Source organism: Macaca nemestrina, chromosome 14 (genome assembly GCF_043159975.1).
Source record: "Macaca nemestrina isolate mMacNem1 chromosome 14, mMacNem.hap1, whole genome shotgun sequence".
NCBI classification, from domain to species: Eukaryota; Metazoa; Chordata; class Mammalia; order Primates; family Cercopithecidae; genus Macaca; species Macaca nemestrina.
In genome coordinates this window covers 69,808,643-69,828,801 of record NC_092138.1, presented here as the reverse complement: position 1 = coordinate 69,828,801, position 20,159 = coordinate 69,808,643, and the positions used below count along the sequence as shown (strand labels likewise).

The following is a 20,159-nucleotide window of genomic DNA, read 5'->3' as shown; positions in this document are numbered from 1 at the left end:
GTAGTCAAATTTGTAGAGACAGAAAGTAGAATGGTACTTGCCATGGGGTGCGGAGGGATGGAGGACCGGGGGGTATTGCTTAATGGGTACGGAGCTATAGTTTTGAAAGATAAGTTCTGTGGATGGATAGTGGATAGTGGTGAAGGTTGCACAACGATGTGAATGTACTTAACGCCACTGAATTGAACACTCAAAAATGATTCAAATGTTAAATTTGATGTTATGCTAATTTTACCACAATTTTTTAAAATAAATACTTTTTTAAAGAAAAGAATGAGGAGAGAGTGTTCCAAGCAGTCCAGATTGGGGAGAAAAATCTAGACAAGAGAAACAGCTTGTGCAAAAGCACAGAGATACAAAAGCGACTGGTGTTCTCTGGAAACAACAAAGGCATCCCCATTGTGTAAGACACACAGGGTGGCCACAGTGGGCTGGAAAAGTTCCCTGAATACCCTGTTAGGAAGTTTGGATGCCACTCTATGGGCTCTGGGGGAATGGCATGGCCACAGCTGTGGCTTAGAACAATCAAATTAGGAGGAGAATGGGGAGGGTGGGTGGCACAAGGAGACACACAGAGCACGATACCACCTCTAGACAGATGAGAAGAAGGAAACCGCCTTCCAGACAGCCCAGCCAACCAGCCCTGTGGTCACCCCTTGTGGCCACCATCCCAGTGCTGCGGTGAGTGACTCAAGCTACTCGCTTCAAGGGGCGATCCACTGAAGGCAAGAGGGATTCCCCTGGAAACTTTGATTCTGCTGAGAGAGAGAAAGACTGAAACCAAAAGCAGGAGCATTAGTGTCGCCTTGGGCGTGAAGTGCCCTTCTGCCGTGTCATTCTCCCCACACGGGGCCATCTGTTTGGGTAAGCCCCAAAGTCAATGGGGCCTCGTCTCCCCTGCAGGCCCACTCTGTGGTTTTCACCAACTGCAGGGAGGCAAGGTGGCTGCTCAAATGTGCCTCCAGGCAGGAGGAGGGGGTGAGGGCCTCTGGGAAGTCTCTGAATCAAGTGAATGTGGGAAATCCCAACTCTGTGACTTAGAAGCAGGTGACCTTGGGCATTCCTGGGTCCCTACGTGGGCCTCAGTTTGCTTTTCTTAATGTGAGGAGCATACGAATAGAGTTATACGCTTAACTCCTAACAAGGAGTTAGACCTATACTCCTGTTGCTTTGCCCCTCCTGTAAAAGAAGGAGTTAGACCTATAACTCCGTTGGTACACCCCTCCTTCGTATAATGGAGGAGTTAGACCTGTAACTCTCTTAGTATGCCCCTGACATTAAGAAAGGCAAGAGGATATAGACATTACTAGACTCATTTAAGTAATTAGACAAGCAAGAATACACACACAGACACATACAGAGACACAGACACACAAGCACACACACACAAACACACACGGACACACAAGCACACACACAGAGACACACACAGAGTCCAGAGGACAAGTGATATGGTTTGGATCTGTGTGGCCACCCAAATCTCATGTCAAATTATAATCCCCAGTGTTGGAAGTGGAGCCTGGTGGGAGGTAATTGGATCATGGAGAAGGATCCTACATGAATGGTTTATTTCCCACCATGCCCTTGGTGCTGTTCTCATGATAGAGTTCTCACAAGATCCGGTTGTTTGAAAGCATGTAGCACCTCCCTCCTCTCTCTCTCGGTCCTGCTCCTGCCATGTAAGATGTTTACTCCCACTTTGCCTTCCTCCATGAGTAAAAGCTCCCTGGGGCCTCCCCAGAAGCAGATGGTGCCATGCTTCCTGTACAGCCTGCAGAATCATGAGCCCATTAAACCTTTTTTCTTATAAATTACCCAGTCTCAGGTATTTCTTTATGGCAGGACAAGAACAGACTAATACAACAGGCAAAGCATTCTCTTTTTTAAAATTGTTATTTTAGGTTCGGGGTATATGTGTGAGTTTGGTATATAGGTAAATTGCGCGTCACGGGAGTTTGTGCACAAATTATTTCATCATCTAGGTAATAAGCATAGTTTTCTGATCCTCATACTCCTCCCACTCTCCCTCGCCTTGACTCTTAATAGCGGTCTACATTTCATCTCACTTTGGCAACCTTAAGTGAGTATCTCCTCTGTGGGATCCCTTTTCTCTCTCCCTCTCTCTGGCTCCCTTGATTCTTAGCCCTTCTGCCTGCTTTCCAGGGCCCAAGTTTTCTTCCTCTTAGGAGTAGAGGAAGCACTCCAAGGGGCTTTGCAAACTGTGGATGGAAGGAGGAAAATGAAGACAAATCCTTCCCCACATAACCTCAGGGTAAAAAAAAAAAAAAAAAAAAACCTACCAAATAAATACACATCTTTGAGTAAAATTAGCTGCCTCTTAGCTAAAACTGGTGTGCTATTCTACTCAAAGCACCACTTGGTTTTTCCAAAGGAAGCGAGCCAAGTACAAAAATATGTATCCTCAAAGAAGAATTTGTTGAAAATTAGATTGTCAAAAGTCAATTTGCCAGAAATGTCAATTTGCCAAATGATTCACTGCATCACTGAGAATGTTTTTAACTTGACGTTGTAGTTTCACCACCATGAAAGCAAAACCACTCGTGTCCTAGGTAGGCAGGCTAGCCACAAGATAATGCAGCCCTGCCATCATCACCCATTGCATTAAAGAACTGCCCTGGGGGTTGTCTTCATTACACCCAATATCTATAATCCAGGTTTGAGATTGACGAACTTTTTTTTTTTGGTGGGGGGATGGAGTCTTGCTCTGTTACCCAGGCTGGAGTACGGTGGCATAATCTCGGCTCACTGCAACCTCTGCCTCGCAGGTTCAAGTGATTCTCCTGACTCAGCCTCCTAAGTAGTTGAGATTACAGGTGCCTGCCACCATGCCCATGCTAATTTTTGTATTTTTAGTAGCGACTGAGTTACACCCCGTTGGTCAGGCTGATCTTGAATTCCTGACCTCGTGATCTGCCCACCTCGGCCTCCCAAAGTGCTGGCATGAGCCACCGTGTCCGGCCAACAAACTTTTTTTTATAAAGGATCAGATAGTAAATGTCTTAAGTTTTTCAGATCATACTGCCTCTGCCACAACGGCTCAACTCTCAACTGTGGCACTATAGCAGGAAAGCAGTCCTACACCGTATGAGCATGAATGAACATGGCTCGGTTCCAATAAAACTTTACTTACAAAAACAGAGTGGCTGCCATTTGGTTCACAGGCCATAGTGTATCGACCCCTGATTTAGACTAACACGTTTGCCAATACTAATTTGAAAAGAAACAGAAGACCTGATTAGTGTTATACCTGAAGAAGAACTTGAATTAATAGTTTTAAATTTTTCCCACAGAGAAATTATAGGCCCCAGATGGTTTTTACAGGTGGATCCTCTGAACTTTCATAAAACAGATAATGCTAGTTATATATAAATTCTTCCATGCAAGAAATAAAAATGGAATTCTTAACTTGTTTTGTAAAGCTAATATAGTGTAGATAACACACCAGACAAGGATGATATGAGGGGAAAATATACAAAGCCCCTACCTCAAAAACATACACAAACACAAGAATTTAAAAATAGATACATAGGAAAAAAAAAACAGCCAGAAAATGGACATAATTAAGCAGTGTATGAAAAGAAATACACCATTATTAAGGAAAAGAGACAGGATAATCCTCTATCTTTTCCATAAAAAATGGGATGCTTTAACACTAGGAATCTATTGATGTAACTAAGAAATTAAAGGGAGAAAATTACATAGTCAATCAATAGATGCAGAAAAAGAAACTTAATGAAGTCAGTCATGAATGGATATTGGTAAATAGTTTTTGCAATATATTTGGCAAACTGGTAATAGCAGGTAACCTTCTTAACCTGATAAGAAGGTATCTACCAAAAAACCTACCACAAGTATCATATTTAAAAATGCAAACTTTATGATCTCTTTATAAGAAAATAACCCTGAATTCAACTCCTATTCAACATTATACTAGAAATAGAAATAAGAAGTTTAGGGATAGAAAGTGAAAAACAAAACTCATTATTTCTAAACAATGTTATCTTCAAAGAAAATCCAAGAGAATATATACAGCATTTAGAACTAGTAAGAGTAATATCATATCATGTCATTGTAGTAATATTATACAACAAAATAGTATATAGCAGGAAAAATGAATGAACTATATCTGCATTATTAATATGGTTAATAGTAATGTAGTTAAATCTCAGGGTTAGGTAGAAAAAAAGCAAATTGAAAAAGGATACAAGCAGTATAATACTGCTTATGAAATTTCTTTAAGACACAATACGATACCATATGTTTGTGTTTACTCTTGTAAAAACACAGAAATAATTGGGACAGAGAAGTTGCTTTCTAACTTGAGAATTACTTCTGGAAAGAGAGAGAGGGGAGGCTGGGCATGGTGGCTCAAGCTTGTAATCCCAGCACTTTGGGAGGCCGAGACGGGCGGATCACGAGGTCAGGAGATCGAGACCATCCTGGCTAACACGGTGAAACCTCGTCTCTACTAAAAATTACAAAAAACTAGCCAGGCGAGGTGGTAGGCGCCTGTAGTCTCAGCTACTCGGGAGGCTGAGGCAAGAGAATGGCGTAAACCCGGGAGGCGGAGCTTGCAGTGAGCTGAGATCAGGCCACTGCCCTCCAGCCTGGGCGACAGAGTGAGACTCCGTCTCAAAAAAAAAAAAAAAAGAGAGAGAGAGGGGAATGGAGACACATTTTGGTTTCACCTTTATCTGTAGTTTTACTTTCTTTCCAAAAGGATGTAAGGCAACTGTTAACATTTCTTCAATCTAGTGGTGGGTGTATTTGTCCATATGACACTATTCTTCTTAATTTTCTGTAACCTTGAAATCTTTCCTAATTAAAATCATTTTTAATAGAAAAGAAAATGATGAAAACTGTCAGCTCTTTGAATAGGTTCTGGCTGCTCCTGTGAGTACAGGAAAACACACTGAAGTCATCCTGCCCACACTAGGGCGACACAAGCCTCTAGACCCTGAATTCTTGAGATCACTGTGTCTTCCTGCTCTGCCACCCCACTCAGAGCTACCCTACTCTGCAGGTTCCTTGGAAGAATAAGCTTCTCTTGGGGCAGTGGACACTGTTAGAAATGAAGGCAGCCCATTCCATAGACCCTTTTCCATGGACAGGGGTCACTGTTGGAAATGAAGGCATTCCATTCCATAGACCCCTTTCCATGAGCAAGGATCACTGTTAGAAATGAAGGCATTCCATTCCATAGACCCCTTTCCATGGGCAGGGGTCACTGTTAGAAATGAAGGCATTCCATTCCATAGACCCCTTTCCAAGAGCAAGGATCACTGTTGGAAATGAAGGCATTCCATTCCATAGACCCCTTTCCATGGGTGGGGATCACTGTTGGAAATGAAGGCATTCCATTCCATAGACACCTTTCCATGGGCAGGGGTTACTGTTAGAAATGAAGGTAGTCTATTCCATAGATCCTTTCCATGGGCAGGGATCACTGTTAGAAATGAAGGCAGTCTATTCCATAGATCCTTTCCATGGGCGGGGGTTACTGTTAGAAATGAAGGCATTCCATTCCATAGACCCCTTTCCATGGGCGGGGGTTACTGTTAGAAATGAAGGCATTCCATTCCATAGATCCCTTTCCATGGGTGAGGATCACTGTTGGAAATGAAGGCATTCCATTCCATAGACCCCTTTCCATGAGCAAGGATCACTGTTGGAAATGAAGGCATTCCATTCCATAGACCCCTTTCCATGGGCAGGGGTCACTGTTAGAAATGAAGGCAGTCTATTCCATAGATCCTTTCCATGGGCAGGGATCACTGTTAGAAATGAAGGCATTCCATTCCATAGACCCCTTTCCATGGGTGGGGATCACTGTTAGAAATGAAGGCATTCCATTCCATAGACCCCTTTTCATGGGCAGGGGTCACTCTTAGAAATAAAGGCATTCCATTCCATAGACCCCTTCTGTGGGCAGGGGTCACTCTTAGAAATGAAGTCAGTTCATTCCACGTATGACCCCAACCTACGAACACGATCTTCCATTTCCCTTCTGGTATCATCTGAGGCTCAGTTTAAAATTATCTTCCATAAAACTGTCATCATAAGAAATTTAAGACAAACAGATTTGTTTATCCTTGGGCTGAACTGCAGGCACATGTAATCAACGTGGGCATTGTCCTCTTAATCCCTTCATTTAAAGGCCAAGAAGAGTCATATCTTTAGGAGAAAATTAAGTTCCCCTCTGACTTCCACTATGGCTCAAGTCTTCCTTTTCTAAAATACTATAAATTTGAGGCTAAGGCAGTGAAAGCACACAATGAGCTCAGCACTTGTTTTTGCACCCCAAAGTAAGAATATGCTCAAAAAATCATGGGAACATGCCAAAAAGTCACAGGAGCCAGCATAAAGGGGTTTCCAGTGATCATCAAAACCCATGGAATAAATCAGGCTACATGAGACTCTAGTCACATAAATTAATAAACAAAAACATAAATAAGTGGAGGAGAGAGAAAGTCCTCCTTTGTAATAGAATGATGACTACTGAATGTCAAAAGAATGAAAAAAACAAATACCACAGAACTGGAATATGAAGGAAAAGAGCTGTCAAAGCATGGAAGGCAGAGAGTAATGGGACCCAGCGTGCATGCTGATTGAAAAACAAATATATATCCCTGCTCACAGAAAAAGAGCCTACTTTCCCAACTCCGCCTCTTCTTCCCACCTCCTGAAAAGCCCATTTTCTTATTGACTCTTCTGAGATTCAAAAGGCTCTTCTCTCTTAATGATGTCTTCACTTGCCCCCAAATACCTAAAGAGTAGTACCAGTGTACCCCAATGTAAACAAAAAATCGATGGCTGGACCTCCCCTTTAGGGAGAGGAAGCAACATGGAAACGTGGGCTTCATATTTACCTAGACCGAAAAATGGAAACAGGCTTCGTGACTTTCCTGATGTGTGACCTTGAAAAGCCCATATTCTTTATGCTCCAATTATCTCGTACAACTGGGATTAAAATTATTTCTCTAGTTCACTGAATGGCGGTCCAATTATTCACCATGTGAGAAGGTGCCTATAAACCACAATGCCAGCAGACACTGAAGGTGTTATAGAATTCACAGAGATTCTTAAGAAAGGGCTGGGGAGAGACAGCGTGGTCCACCCACCCGACAGGCCAAGGTCAAAATCATTTTTCTTGACATTTGAATAATACACTGAACCCTTTTGAAAAATAAAAGTCAGACAACAAGTACTGACTTAAATTACTTTTATTATAATGTTTCTTCTATATGAAGAAACAGAGCTAAGTTTTGACTTCTTATGCTGTGAGAGCATCTTTTAAAGAAGAATGTGAATAATGGCGTCTAAGAACCTCTGGATTGAGGGCCTGAGACAAACAGTGGAAGTGGAAGAGCAGCCTCTTGAAAGGGAATGTTCAACCTCTTCCTCTTTTTCCTCTTTCCCACAGAGAATTTAACTAGCTGTGTTCAGATCAACATGATGTAAAAAAAAGTTTCCATCCTGGCTTACATGTTGAATCCTCATCTCTACTAAAAATATAAAAAAATTAGTCGGGCGTGGTGGCGGGCGCCTGTAGTTCCAGCTACTGGGGAGGCTGAGGCAGGGGAATGGCGTGAACCCAGGAGGTAGAGCTTGCAATGAGCGGAGATCGCGCCGCTGCACTCCAGCCTGGGTGACAGAGCTAGACTCCGTCTCAAAGAAAAAAAAAAAATTCTGATTTTTGAAAAAAAATCAACTGTGTGCTTGCTTCTTCAAAATGAATACTATACCAGGGCAGAAGATATTCCGATAAATATTTATGATTGGCATCTGTGAATATTTATAGTATTAACTTTTTGTGGACACACAGTAGGGTGGGGCGGGGATGCTGGCATCCAGGGGAAGGGTAGATGTTTTGGTTGTTTCTATCCTGTAAGGACTGTCTGATGGTTACAAGTGTTAACGAAAAGCCAAACTGTATTGATCACATCTAAAAGCTCTCTCTCCAGAGTGGGCTATGCCAGACTGCAGTATATTTATACAAGGGAATACTCTATAGCTATTAAAATGAACAAAACATAGCTACATGATACAAAAAGGGTGAATCTCACAAACAGAGCAAAAAATGCAAGTCACGAAGAAGACATACAGTGTGATTTCATTCATATAAAATCCACAGTTAAGTCCATTCTGTCATACTGGGATGCATACATAAGTCGTAAAACCAAAAAGAAAAGCAAGAAAATGATTCTCACAAACGGGAGGCTGGTGATGACCTGGGGAGGGGACACTGGGAGATTAGGGGTGCTTGCAAAGCTCCCTTTTCTGGCCTGAGTGGTGGTTACCCAGGGGTTTCCTTAGTTATAATGTAATTTGTGTAATTACAATGCATTAAGATGTATTTTTTAAAAACTTTTTGTGTAGATCACATTACTCAAAACGACGAGGTAAACTGAAGCAAATATGACAACATTAACTAATCTCAATACCTGAATTAATATCTGAAGTAATTCAATTAATGAATTAATTGAATATTGAATATCTCAAACTCTGCGGGGTCTATATCATTAATTATTATACTGCTATATGAAAAAAATCAGGCCAAAAAAAATTACATACATTATATATGGAATTTGATATTCCATTTGTATAAAATTCCAGAAAATGCAAACTAACCTAGAGTGGCAGAAAGCAGATCACTGGGTGCCCAGGGGCAGGGGCTTTCAAAGGAGCCCAGGGAAACTGTTGGGGATGATAGATATGTTGATTATAATGATGGTTTTACAGTGTATACTTTCATTAAAATGTATCAAGTTATACTCTTTAAATATGTGCAGTTTATTGTATGTCAGCTATACATCAATAAAGCACTTTAAAAAAAACTCCCCTGTGCCTTTTCATATGTTTCTGAGTCTTCAGTATGCACATACTGCTTTGGAAATGAGGAAGATACTTTGAAATGGTCAGAGAAACCTAAGTACCTTGAAGCTGTCTACCAGAGTTGTATGTATGCTTGTGGTCAGTCATGGGTTTCAATTACGTCAATATATTTCTGCTCTGCTTTTGATTGAAAAAAGACCTCCACACTCTTCCCTTCTCTCTTTCTCCTGTCTCCCTTCTTTCTTTTCCCCTCTTCTCTGTCCCTCTTTCTCTCCCTCCCTTCCTTCTTCTCTGTCTCCCTTCCCCTTCTCTCTCCCTTCTCCTTCTCTCTCCTTCTTCCCTGCTCCTCATTCTATTCCGTTTCTCTCTCTCCCTCTCTCTCCTCCCACCCGTTCTTATCAGTCTATTTCCTTTCTCTGTCTTTCTCTCTTTCTCTTTTTCTGTCTCTCTTCTTTCCCCTCCTATCTCCCTCTCCCTCTCTCCTTTTCTCTTTCGTTCTCACTCTTGCTCTTTATCAGAAAACACTTTTCTTCAACTGAGCAGGCAGCTTTGGGAGACATGACAACACTCATAATAATGACAAACGATCATTTCTGTCATTTAATAGCATTTTATAGTTCACAACATGATTTCTCATATCTGTCTTCTGATTCTCACAACAATCCTTGGGCATAGTAACAAGAAAATAAAAAGCAACTGTAACCGCTTCTGCCTTCTAAGGAGGGTGGTAAATTTCACAACAGTGGGAAAGTAAATTTCTTTACTGCCCCTTCCACTTGCAGAGACTGTTAGTGAAGACAGCAAACGAAGGACAGAGACATTTCTTCTGCTCCAGTTCCCCACCCTTCAGCAATGGCAGGGCCTCTTAGTTTTAATTAAAAAATGCATCATTGGCTATGGAAAGATACATCCAGAGCTGAATTGGGGGTTGTGGCAAACACTGCTGTTGGCCTATCCAAAATTTATTCTTCAGGGCCCTGATTTCTGGTGAGCAGAAATGTGTCCCCACTGAAACATTAGATTTCTTATCCTCCCTTATAGATAAGAGCAGTCATGTGACTACCTTCAGCCTAATGGAATGAAGAAACTATTGTGTAGTATTGGAAATGCTCCCTAAAAAAGTGACTGACTCTGTTGGCAGGTCTCTTGTTGACCTTCCTTCTTCCTCTACCCAAAATATGGACGTAATAACTGGTGCTGCAGCAGCCACTCTGCAGGCACGAGGTAGCCTTGATTGAGGACAGTGAGCTTGTGCTAAGTACACCAAAACAGAAACACAAGAGGAGATAAGGACATTAATGAGATGGTAGCATTACCACATCAGCCCTAGAATGCTTCTGTGGTTTGGATGTGTCCCCTCACCTCAAATTCAGGTGTGGCCAATGTAATATATTTAGTGTGGCTTTTTAGAGGTGGTCAGGTTATGAGGGCTTCTTCTTTGTTAGTGGAATTAAGGTCCTTTTTAAAAAGCCTTCACACAGCAGGATTTGGCTAGCTTGCTCTTCACCTCTTCTGCCATGTAAGCATGCAGCGTCCTGCCCTTATAGTGGATGCAGTCTTACCAGACAATGAAACCGAAATCCTAGTGCCTTGATATTGGACTTCAACACCTCCAGAACTATGAGGAATACATTTCCATTGTTTATACATTACCAGTCTGTAGTATTCTATCACAGCAGCCCAAAATGGACAAGTCAAATGCCTACTTCAAGACTTCTTTTACCTGAGAGAAAAATCTTAGACCTCATTTAAGGCATATTTTATGGGTCTCTGTTGGGGAAAAATACAGTTTCTAAATGATAGAGAATTGATGAGTTTAGTGATTCTGTGTTTTAAAGTGAAGGATGGGGAATTTCTGGGATGAACCCTGCAGGGTTCTCTTTTAGAGAATCCTGTTCCCTAAAAAGAAGCAAAAAGCAACATGGTGATGCCAACTTCTCTTTCCTCAAGTCTTCTATAATGGCAGCTACATGTGTGTAGATGCCTTGTGTGCTTATGAGGGGAAATCAAGGAAAAGGGGTTGTACTTCCTCAGCAATGTGGTATGAGACTAGAACAGCACATGTGAGAAAGCAAATTGATCCATTCATGAAATTAATTCAAAATAAACAGGACCTCAGAGGCAGAGAGGACAAGGAAACATTAACATCTATACCCTCCCTGTTTCCTACCCGGAAAGTCTAGAGAAGCTTGTCTCACTACACTAGGGTGGCTTTTGAACCAATACCATTTGCATCCCACAAGACAGGTGCTGAAGTCAGCAACAGGATAAGAGAAAGTCGGCTCATTTTATAATGAGGGCCAGAGAGGTGAAGGGACAGCTGGATTGAAAGTCAGCTCTTCCAATGTCAAAGTTTGTCTGTTTTTTATAATGCCTTAGTTACACCTGGACTCAAGAGGAAGAGAACAACCACCTAAGAGAGGAAAGAGAACAGCCACCTAAGCAACCAGATGGGCCATGTGGGTCCTAGTGGCCAGTGACAACAGGTACCACTGCCAATTCCCTTGTCACAAGCATGTTTACGTGTACATGTTGCCTCCCTCTCATGCAGGTGTGTATATGAAAGCCAGGTACGTATAGGTATTTTCAGGGCTTCTTATTATGGTAGCAAGAGCATGAAGTGTAAAAATCTAGGCTTGAATCCCAGTTCTGCCTTTACTACTTGCATGACCCTGGGCAAATTCCTTCCCCTCTCTGGGCCTCAATTTTGTCACTACTGTCAGGAAGGAATTGACCAAATTAAGTTGTAAGGTCCAATCCTGCTCTAACCTTCCAGAAGCTTATATAAAATATATCATTAAAGTAAGATAAAATCTATTAAGCACTGAGGCCTGGTGTAGTGGCTCACGCCTATAATCCCAGTTATTCAGGAGCCTAAGACACGAGAATTGCTTGAACCACAGAGGCGGAGGTTGCAGTGAACCGAGATCGTGCCACTGTGCTCCAGCCTGGGCAACAGAGCGAGACTCTGTCTCCAAAAAAAAAAAAAAAAAAATCTATTGAACACTGAGAATAAACTCAGCTTTTTATAAATAGATGTGGCATAACAATGAGAAGCCATTATTTCACAAATTGCAGTTCTTAGGGGAACGGTACAGATCTATAACTAGACGAGCCATGAATGCACAGTTGCTTATTCCTATACTATCCTTAAGTTGCTCCATTACTATTTTGATAAATATTACAGCACATTTCTAGATCTTCACACCTAGGTACCTCAGTACCTGCTTTAAACCTTGAAAATAATTTCCTTTAAATAAAAATTAAATAGACATAATGAGAATTTAAAATATGTTCTGGTATTGGCCCAATAGCACAAGAGCCTGTGACATGAAGCTATTATAGTAACATCAGCAGGGCCATGGGAGGATTTTGTTAGATATATCAGATACTTTATTAAAACACCCCAGAGCCTTCTCATCATAAATGCAGCCAAGCAGCCCCAGAGTAATGGGGAAGAATCCCCTCGTGAGCTCTAATCTCTTTGTTCTGGTATTTAATAAGTATGAATAAGCAGGGATGGATGGTATCGTTTACAAGTCCTCGTGAACCCAGGAAAAGGGTGATTTCAAAGGTTCCTTTGGGGTCGTTAAGGTCTTGTCTATAAAATGTGCCTGGATTATCTGGGTTCCTCTTCATCCGCAGTACCTCATCTTCAGTTGCACTAGACTCCCAAGAACTGGGTAAAGGGAGACTCTGGAGTCTGGAACCCTCACCTCCGAGTACGTCACTGAGTTAGCTACAATGCCTTCTCCAAATGATTGTTCGATCTTGTTCCCTAGCAGCCTACATTATTGTACCTGAATAGGGAATAGGGAAAGGCTTCCTGTTCCCTGCAACTGGAAAGCAGTTTAAATACATCACGCATGTGCACAGAGCTCTTCCTTGACATTTACAGAGTGCCCAAAGAAGGCAGGGATTCCCCAAGAGCTGTGAGCTCCGCCATCACAAAAGGTCTCCTAGCAAAATCAAACGCTGAAGAGAGGATTTCATAATCAAATTGGGAGTGGGAAGGGAAGGTTGGCCTAAGGGACTTCAGTTTCCTTTTCAGTCCTAAAAGTTGAAGATTCTATGACTGATGTAGGACCAAATGCTACTCAATGTTGATAATATTTGTTATTTAAGGCCTATGTGCCAGGAAACTGTGCTGAATACTTTATTTCAATTATTTCATTTAACCCTCACATGAAACAAAAGTCAGCCCTGCTACCCTTTTATATGGTTCTATATCTGATTATCCACAGACTAGGGAACTGAGGTTCAGAGGCAGCTGAGCCATGAGATCACATGGCTCATTAAGTGCCAGGCGAGTCTGAGGCCCCCCACTCCGCCAGAGCCTGTCTGAGGCTCCCCCAGAGGCTGTGCTTTCTACTTCTCAGGGGTGCTTCACCCACACAGGGGCAGGGTTACACAACTGGATCGTAAAGGGAGCTTGCCAGAGCTCCAGCCTGAAATCGTTCCTCCACCTCTGGCCACTGTTTGTCAAGGCTCTGTACAAGAAAACAGAAGATCCAGGGGTGATAGAGGTGGGAAAATCAAGAGTTTGTGGGCTGCGGCGAGAAGACTCAAAGGTCAAAGCCTTTTAGCTACTGTACTGTGAACGTGAGAAAGATGCTCAGGTGTAGGTTTATCCCCAAGAGGGACATTCCAGGGAAGGGAAATTCTGACCAAAAGTATTCCTTTTTCCTTTGAGTCACAGGCTTAGTTCCTCTGGGGGACCTTGGCCAGGCAGGATGCTTGAGGCTAGAGCCAGCCCTTGTTCCCCCTCTTCACTGTGCAAATCCCTCCTGGCAGAAAGCCACCCTCTCTCAAGCCTGGGCTTCTGTTTTTAGAGCACCTCCTACAACCCATTCATGGCCTGAGCCCATGTGAGGAGCCTGAGGTCTTCTGACTATTCGCAGATGCTGAGATTAGAGTCAGTGGAAGGTGGAAGACAAATTTAAGAGACCTGGCTTCCTCTCTCTCTCTCAAAAGGCAGCCCCCAGCAGTGTTTGTTCTCAGAGCAGCCCTGGGAAGAAGGATGGTCACTTTCCTTTCTCCCAAAGATAATTGAAGAGAAGTAAGAAAGTAACTGTGCTTGAAAGCAAAATGACAACAATTAATCTCTAAGCACAGGGCCTAGCCATTAAATTCTTTGGAGAAACAACTTTAGGAGTTTAACGACAATCAGGAGCATAAAATTGAATTAAGAGAAATAGTAATTAAATCAGGAAAGAAGTTTTTGCAAAGGGGATGGTAAAGGAAATTAAAACCAGTAATGCTGAAAAATGTGGTGGGCAGAGCTGGGGGAGGGGAGGGCTTGGTGGAGAAGAGCAAAGAGCCAAGCACATAGCAAACTGGGTTGGGAGATGCAGAATGTATGGCACTCAAAAAAGGAATTTGGAAATTGTTCTTGAAAGACTAGGTGTCTGGCACTTCCAATTTGTGTCTAAATACGCCCAAATCCTAATGGGGACAAGCTTTCTTTTATGAAAATAGAAGCATCCACTTGGATAAAGTATTTTTTTTAAAAGCTATAGACTTAAGCAGGGTGACCAACAGTCCTGATTTGTCCAGGACTATCTCAGTTTTAGTACTCAAAGTCCCATGTCCCAGGAAACCCCTCAGTATGGAGAAAACCCCTCAATCCAGGGCAAACCAGAATGGTCACCCTAACTGGGAGGCAGACAGCCCTGGCTCCCCTCTCTGCCATTCAGTCAGTAGCTACAGAACTTTGTGTGAGTCACTCCACCTCTGTGGGCAACAGTTTTCTCATCTGTAAAAGAGGTTGTCATGAGTTCCTCAAAAGAGTACAAAAGTTGCTATATGTCAAGATATCTAGAACAACGTGAACATTGGAAAAGCTTTCAGTAAGAGTTTGATAAGTTTGAAGTTAAGAATATTGATAAGAAAACAAAATATTAGCAAACACAATCCAGTAGCACATTAAAAATAATATATCATGACTGTTTTGGAGGTGCCCAAGACCACCACATATTCAATAATTTTCTAGAATGACTCAGGTTTCAATATATAATCATCCTCACAGTGAAGCATCATTACAGGGAAATGACGTGTATTAGTCTGTTTTCATGCTGCTGATAAAGACATACCTGAGACTGGGAAGAAAAAGAGGTTTAATGAACTTACAGTTCTGCAGGGCTGGGGAGGCCTCACAATTATGGCAGAAGGCAAGGAGGAGCAAGTCACATCTTACATGGATGGCAGCAGGCAAAGAGAGCTTGTTCAGGGAAACTCCTGTTTTTAAAACCATCAGATTTCATGAGACTCATTCACTATCATGAGAACAGCACAGGAAATACTTGCCCCCATAATTCAATCACCTCCCACAGGGTTCCTCCCATGACACACAGGAATTGTGAGAGTTACAATTCAAGATAAAATTTGGATGGGGACACAGCCAAACCATATCAGGACACAACAGACTCACCAGAGGAAAAAGACATGGGTGGAATAGAGAAATCCATGCACAGTCTTCCTATATTCTCTCCCTTCTGTAAGGGACACTGCAAGAAAATTCCTTTCTCCAGCAACAATCAATGCAATAATGTTTCTGCCCAGGAAGCCTGTTAGAGACATAGCACCCAAGGTTTTTGTTGGTGGCTGGCCACATGGGCCTCTTCTGCCTAGCAACTACCAAAATTCCAGACTCTCAGAGGAATTCTCTTCCTCAGAAGGAAAGCTGGTGTACAGGATAAACCACATTGTCAATCAGCCTTATCAGTTAGGGAATGATTCAAATGCCAAGTTTTCAGACATCAGCCAGGGGCCAACTTTGCAAACAGACAATTCTAGAAATAGCAGGGTGTGGCTGGTTATGATAACTCTTTTCAGCACAATGACCAAGTGGAGTTCATTCTAGTAATGAAGGAATACACATAAGTGATCACTAGAATCTGGCTCCCTAAGCTGCTATGCTGGCTCCCTAAGCCAGCAAATCCCAGCTGGTTGTGCTTTCACTGGTCCAAGCTCTATAGATGGTGATGTGAATGCCATCAGCTCTGCTAAGCAAAGTGGTCACTACCAGATTCCCTGCTAAAAATTTACCATCAGCCAAGGTCTTCTTGGCTTCTCAAATCAGAACACTGGATTTTTCTCAGTTCACCTAGAGATGAACAACTAGAGATGAATAGATCCAGACCAATCTAAATAGAAACAATGCTTGCCTCATGCATAAAGAGGCCAACTTTTTGTTTACAATGGAGGATATATGCTTCTAGTGAGCCAAAATGCTTGTGTTTCAAATGTGGGGTACCAACTTTCTCAAGAGTAAGATATCTGGAAAGCATAATCAGTCATCAGAAAATTGCTTTAAGCCAGGCATGGTGGTTCACACCTGTAATCCCAGCACTTTGGAAGGCCAAAGAAGGGGGGTCACTTAAGGCCAGGAATTTGAGCTCCTACCCCTACAAAAAAACAAACAAGTTAGCCAGGCATGCTGTTCACGCCTGTAGTCCCACTTACTCAGCAGGCTGAGGCAGGAGGATTGCTTGAACTCAGGAAGGATGTTTTCTGATATAGCTTGGATATCTATATAGTGTCCCCACCCAAATCTCATATTGAAATGCAATCCCCAGTGTTGGAGGTGGAACCTGGTGAGAGGTGATTGGATCATGGGGGTGGTTGCTCGCACTGCTATAAAGAAATACTTGAGACTGGCTACTTTGTAAAAAAAAAAAAGTCTAATTCACTCACAGTTCCAGAGGCTGTACAGGAAGCATGGCAGGAGAGGTCTCAGGAAACTTAAAATCATGGTAAAGGCAAAGGGGAAGCAGGTACTTCTTACATGGCCCAAGCAGAAGGGAGAGAGAGTGGGGGAGGTGCTACACACTTTTAAACAACCAGATCTCACGATAATCTACTATCACAAGAACACCAAAGGGGAAATCTGCCCCCAAGATTTAATCACCTCCCACCAGGCCCCACTTCCAACCCTGTGGGTTACAATTTGACATGAGATTTGAGCAGGGACGCAGACCCAAACCATATCACAGTCTCAGGTATTTCTTTACAGTAGTGGGAGAACAGCCTAATACATCCACTATAAAAAGAGGCACTGCTATGCAAAAAAGAACAGAATGAAAGGCTCTGTGGTCTCTCAGGGCCTTCCAGCTCTACAGCTATGACTGTGCATCCCAGCAGGTTACTAGTACACACACGAAAAGGTATACTTCCCCAGACAGTGCAGAGAACGCAAAACAAATAGTACCATGGTTACAACTTCAAAGAAGAGAAGGGGTGACAAATTTAACACACCTGTTTGGGTGATGGGCCTAGAATAAAGTACAAGCCCAGTGACCCTAGCCCCACATTGTGATTTCTGCTTTGGGCTCCTGCTTAGGGAGTGCAGACACCCAGTTGAGTGTTCTCAAAATCTGCTATGTAGCAGCTGCAGATTCCTTCCAGGTGCCCCTGATGCATGCTAAAGTTTGGGAACCACTCATCTAAGCAGCAAGTTGCTCTATATTCTACAATCCAGACCAATTTAGATAGATCCCTAAAATAATAGTTTGTTTTCTTACTGGCAACTGCATTATTGAGTAGAATAGGAAAGACAATAGCGGCATGCAACTACATGATTCATTATCTACGATGTGTGTGACCAGAGTCAACGGGAAAAAAAATGAGTATGCATGTTTGCAGGACTAATTTAATCTTTATATATGTAATTCAAATTCTTCCCCTCATGTCTTCATTTGCTTTCTGAGGCATAAACTTCCAAACATTTCCTTAAAATGGAGCAATCCAGCCTTTGTATGACTACACCTTTGATTCCGATTTAGTGAATTTGCATGTTTTATCTTATTTTAATGCCTTCAGCATGGGAAAGAGACCCAGTTGCCAGAGTGACCAGGAATAGCATTTCAACAGTTTAGCCCTTACTCAAACCTTAACCCTACTTGCTCAGTTTAACTGTGTTCCCGGCTCACCTAACATTTGTGGTCACAAAAATGCAAAACACTGCAGTTCTGCTAGCTGCTTCTCCCTATTTTGTCTCTATAAAGTCTCATGAACTTGACTTTCTCCTAAAGTTGCTAACAGTTCATTTTATTTTTACTAGCTAGCCTTGCTGTCTTCACTCCTTACGCTTTGATTAACACTGCCCACTATTCAAAGCCTACCACTTCCTACTTTTTCTGGAAGTTTACCTACTTCCAGAGTCTACCCTCTAGAGAGGTCAACAGGCTTATACACAGGTTCAAAATTGGGTTCATAGTGCAGTACTGGGAAGAAGCCCTGGTCTGGAAACAGGAAAGACTGGTTCTGGCCTCTGTTCTGCTACAAACCTGCTGTACAATCTCAGGCAAGTCCCTTCTCCTCTCTGGGCCTATCTACTCTGTCGTGCAATGGAGAGAACCCAGTGAACTCGCAGCCCTTCCAGTTAGGGCATCTCAGGATTCTTTGCTTTTCCTCTGTTGGACAAGCGATCATACAGTATGGATTTCCTGGGGACAGTGCCAGTTTTGCAATCCCTGGCACCACAGCCCATGCACCATGAGCATACTAGTTCTTAAACTGTGGTCCTATTTGATTTCACCAATGGCAACGGGGTTTGAGAGGGCTTCCTATTGGTTTTTCCATAATCACATAGCCATTTCTAATTTGTAGCCCCAGATAGGAATAGGTGTTGGAACCGAACTGTCGATTCCCTCCTGGGCAGGGGTCGCCGCGAAGGATCACCGACACGAGATTCACAGCAGAGAGTTATTTATTACTAGCGCGCTAGGGTCCCAAGCTCTAAGTTGGCCCTGGGACCCCGACTGCTTGTTACAGGCTGTTTATATAGGCAAATACAAGTTCAAACACAGCTTAGGGCGCGAAATTCAAACAAAGCTTTAGGCGCGTGGTAATTGGGTCTGTCTATGGCCTGAGCAAGGTGTCTTATGCTAATTGGTTAGAGCAGGACCTTATGAGGTTTTTTCTTGGAGTTGCTGATTCCGGGAACTTCGAGGCAGGGTGGGACCCCCGGAATTGGCAGGGTGGGACCCCATGAGGTTGTTTCCCGGAATTGGCAGGGTGGGACCCTATCAGGGTGGGACCCTATCGAGGCAGGGTGGGACCCTATCCAGAGCCACCTGGTGTTAATTTTTTTTATATGAGGCCTAGTTTCTAAGTTTTATGCGGCCTAGTTTCATAGGATCCTAGTAAACAAATGCCCAGTCCATTTAAGCTAACGACCTTGCCAGGTCATTTCCAAAACCCCAATAAAAGGGCAGGGCACACAGTGCTCACTAAATGTCTGCTGAATGCCTAAACACTATGCTTTCTCTATAACTGCAAGAGCTCCATAGAATGAACAAAGCTCAGAAAGACGGAAATACAAAAACCAATTCCTTCTGCAGAATCTAAAACCTCAAACTAAAGCTACTTAAGGCTTGAAGAACATCAAATAGTGGAGCACATTCTTGGGACTGTTATTTTTAAAGGCACTACCTTTCAAGCTCTATTGTGACACCCTTCCCTTACCCCAAATACTTAAGAATTCCATCTATGTGACTCTAGTAGGTCAATCAAAGATCCGCAGTGAAATCCCAGCTCCTCCACTTATCAGCTGAGTGGCTTAAGCTTCAGTTTCCTCCTGTGTAAAATGGGGCAAAGAGCAAACTCCTCATTAGATTGCTTATTACATAAAAAACCGTCTAAAATTGTTGCAAATAAGCACTTGTTAACTGTTAGTCAAGGAGTTAAGGATGATCTACCCTAAAACACGCCGATTTGATATATTATTTAAGGAACTGTAAGCATTTAAATAACTGTAGTTGCAGAAAGGGTTATCTGACCTGTACTTTCCTACATGTAGCAAACCATAAAAGATTCTTTGAGGATGCCTTTCCCATACCAAGGTGAGAAAATATCAGGCCCTGAGCATTGCTGCCGCAATTAACCTGTACAAATAAGCTTATTGAAGAAACCCTTATCTTCCACTATCTCTACAACCCTCCACCCCATATATCTCCTGGTGACTTCCCTAGAATTTACTGCCCCCATCCCAGATTCCTTTGTCCTGTCATTGCTTCACAAATTTATTGTTCTTTGTCTAAAACCTGTAAGAGCTTTCTCCTTTGGCTATTTCCTAGGGTCTTTACTCTCCTGTGAGGGTCCCCATGTACAATGTAAAAATTAATACAATGTACATGCTTTCCTCCTGTTAATTTGTCTTGTACCAATTTGATTCCAGACCCAGCTGAAGATCCCACTGAAGAACTAAGATGGTAGAGATGATCTTTAGCTTCCCCTATGTTAGCTAGTTAACACAGCATTCTTACAGCTTTCTCTTGTCAAATCTCTTATCTGGTGGGAAT

General features: G+C 42.5%; 1 pseudogene; it reads right to left on the bottom strand.

Annotated features, from left to right (window-relative positions):
• The window catches only part of LOC105477379 (keratin, type II cytoskeletal 8 pseudogene), a 77,786-nt pseudogene extending 59,310 nt beyond the window's left edge, over window positions 1-18,476 (bottom strand).
• Between the last annotated feature and the right edge of the window lie 1,683 nt (window positions 18,477-20,159).